At 39.3% G+C, this 3,741-nt stretch overlaps 1 non-coding gene across 1 annotated transcript; it reads right to left on the reverse strand.

Moving 5' to 3' along the window:
• Positions 1–1,747: 1,747 nt before the first annotated feature.
• Positions 1,748–1,818, reverse strand: TRNAG-GCC. Its single transcript has one exon. It is a non-coding gene; the product is annotated as a tRNA-Gly (tRNA).
• Between the last annotated feature and the right edge of the window lie 1,923 nt (positions 1,819–3,741).

Below are 3,741 nucleotides of genomic sequence, written 5' to 3' on the forward strand. Positions count from 1 at the left end.
TTTTCTGGGGTTCCATACTTTGGGACTTTATGTTCATAACGATGTCATGCTTGCTTTTGGTACTCCGGAGAAACAAATCTTGATCGAACCCATATTTTCCCAATAGATACAGTCTGCTCATGGTAAGACTTCATATGGCTTCGATGTACTTTTATCTTCAAAGAATGACCCATCATTCAATGCTGGTCAAAGCATATGGTTGCCCGGTTGGTTAAATGTTATTAATGAGAATAATAATTCACTATTTTTAACAATAGGACCTGGCGACTTCTTGGTTCATCATGCGATTGCTCTAGGTTTACATACAATTGCATTGATCTTAGTAAAAGGTGTTTTAGATGCATGTGGTTCCAAGTTAATGCCAGATAAAAAGGATTTTGGTTATAGTTTTCCTTGCGACGGTCCGGGCGAGGCGGTACTTGTGATATTTCGGCTTGGGACGCATTTTATTTGGCATTTTTTTGGATGTTAAATACCATTGGATGGGTTACTTTTTATTGCATTGGAAACGCATCACATTATGGCAGGGTAACATTACGCATTTTAATGAATCCTCCACTTATTTGATGGGGTGGTTAAGAGATTACCTATGGTTAAACTCTTCACAACTTATCAACGGATATAACCCGTTTGGTATGAATAGTTTATCCGTCTGGGCATGGATGTTCCTATTTGGACATCTTGTTTGGGCTACTGGATTTATGTTCTTAATTTCCTGGCGTGGATATTGGCAGGAATTGATTGAAACTTTAGCATGGTCTCATGACGCACACCTTTGGCTAATTTAATTCGGTGGAGAGATAAATCAGTGGCTCTTTCTATTGTGCAAGCAAGATTAGTTGGATTAGCTCACTTTTCTATAGCTTATATATTTACTTATGCAGCTTTCTTGATTGCCTCTACATCGGGCAAATTCGTTTAATTCCTTTTTTTAAATATCCTGTATCAGCGACAATTAATTTTATGTTTCGATGGAGAAGGAGGCCCACCTTCTTAAAATTTTTACATCTAGGATCCGACTTGCATGATAATAATAGGAATTGAACCATTATAGCAAGGAAAAGTTTGATTCAGAGGGACAAGAAGAGGCAGAATTTGGAACAGAAATATCATTTGATTCGCCAATCCTTAAAAAGAGAACTAAGCAAAGTTCCATCATTGAGTGACAAATGGGAAATTTATAGAAAATTACAATCCCCACCACGTAATAGTGCACCTACACGTCTTCGTCGACGTTGTTTTTCAACCGGAAGACCGAGAGCTAACTATCGAGACTTTGGGTTATCCGGGCACATACTTCGTGAAATGGTTCATGCATGTTTGTTGCCGAGGGCAACAAGATCGAGTTGGTAAGGATCAAAAAATTCCTTCATGTTTCTATGGATATCTATGATCGATGATCATAGAGGGCCCCTTTACCATTCTGTATAAATGGGTTACTCTATTTGTATAGATATGGTAGAGGGGCACATACAACCCTTGTTTATCTATTAGTCCCCAGCTATTTGCGTCCGCGTGGGGTAGAGCAGCTTGGTAGCTTGCAAGGCTCATAACCTTGAGGTAACGGGTTCAAATGTCGTCCCCGCAATATCATTTTTTGCCAAAAAATTTAGGTTTTACTTTCTTAACTAGTAATTTATTCCCTTTTTTCCGCTGGGATGGAGGAAAAAAAGGGTGAAGATAGAACCACTACACTGCCGTGGTCAATTATACCCAAGCATTTATCCTATTATATTACTCCAGCTTAGGCGGATAGCGGGAATCGAACCCGCGCCTTCTCCTTGGCAAAGAGAAATTTTACCATTCAACCATATCCGCATTTTTTTCGTTCCTGATATGCACGTATATGTGTGCATAACATATGTATGTTATATCATGTCTGGATCATATTTGTGCAAGACGATTATAATTATTATATTCTAATATTAGTATATTAATTATATTAGAATTTAATTTAGAATTCAATTCTTTTTTTCAGTCAAGAGGTTTGACTTTGAACCCTCCCCCCAGTTATTTTGAGACTTCTCTTTTATTGTATTGAATTTTAATGTGTCTCACAACTCGAAGGGGTTTAAGGAGGGTCATTTTTTTATCTGGGAAATACTGACTAGGTTCAAGAAATGAGAGAATTAAGTATAGCTACCAGAAAGACTAATCCAATCCATAATGATGTACCGGAAAATACAACATTTTTATTACTCGACCAACCATCTGAAGAAGCAAATACAATGGGTACACTAATCAGTAAGATTGAGGAAGTAGCAGTTAATGCAAAAACCGCCAATTGGAAAGCAATAGTTATGCTTATAATCCTCCAAGCTATCAACAGAACTATACCATTTGATCCCTCTATAAGCCAAAAAGTTGTAATAAATTCTATCATGAAGGGATTTGACCATGAACCCATGGATCCTATAGAACTTATTACCACTTTATTCAGACACGGGGTCGAGGAAATTTTTTTTTATTACTTTACAAACGGGCATGCTGGATCATCGATCTATTATAGATTAACACTTGGTATGTTTCTACAGATAGTGATGGTATCAACTCAGATGACCATGTTCTATTCGGGGGAATACAAATAAAATAGAGATTGTCTTTCGGAGAGATGACCGAGTGGTTGATAGATCCGGTCTCGATAGTTCTTTGTTCAGACCTATCGAGGGTTTGAATACCTCTCTCTCCTTTTTCTCATTTAATAGATTTATTTCTTTATTGTTTTGGCTTAACCTGGTATCATAAGGTGAAATGGCTCGGCTAGGTGGGATAGCCGAGCCAGAAAAAGAAAGTAAAAAGGGACACTTTTTAAGTATGACCTAATCCAAATGATGGAATCAAATTGATTCTTACTTCAGGAATTTGATCTCCTGTCTCAGTTAAGAGGGGTCATGAAAAGAACATGTTCCAAATCACGATCAGTTCCTTTTTCAAATCCTGCTGCAGCTGCACGAGCTCTTCCCGCATGCCATAAATGACCCACGAATAGGAAGAATCCTAGAACAAAATGAGAGGTAGCTAACCAACTTCGAGGAGAAACATAATTGACTGCATTGATTTCAGTAGCTACGCCACCCACGGAATTTAAGGAACCTAAAGGAGCATGGGTCATATATTCCGCAGAACGCCGTTCTTGCCAAGGTTGGATGTCTTTTTTCAGCCTGCTCAAGTCCAAGCCATTTGTACCCCTTAGAGGTTCCAACCAGGGAGCGTGGAGGTCCCAAAAATGCATATTTTCTCCTCCAAAAATGACCTCCCCTGTTGGGGAACGCATTATATATTTACCTAAACCGGTAGGTCCTTGAGAGGATCCCACGTTAGCCCCAAGACGTTGGTCTCAAACTAGAAAGGTGAATGCTTGCGCTTGAGAAGCTCTGGCCCAGTGGGCCCGTAAAATTCACTAGGATAAGCAGTATTATTGAACCAGACAAAACAACAAGCGATGAAACCAAAGAAAGATAAAGCAGCTAAATTATAAGACAAGTAAGTCTCCCCAGACCATACAAGGGCGCGACAGGCCCATGCAAAGGGTTTGGTTAAGATATGCCAGATTCCACCAAATATACAAATGGAACCTAACCATACATGCCCTCCAATTATATCTTCTAAGTCGTCTACACTAACAACCCATCCTTCTCCCCAAAAAGGAGATTTTAGTAAATAACCAAATATAACACTTGGGCTAACGGTCTGGTTAGTAATTTTTATTACATCGCCCCCCCCCCCCCCCCCCCCCCCCCC

This window comes from Papaver somniferum, chromosome 10, assembly GCF_003573695.1.
Source record: "Papaver somniferum cultivar HN1 chromosome 10, ASM357369v1, whole genome shotgun sequence".
NCBI classification, from domain to species: domain Eukaryota; kingdom Viridiplantae; phylum Streptophyta; class Magnoliopsida; order Ranunculales; family Papaveraceae; genus Papaver; species Papaver somniferum.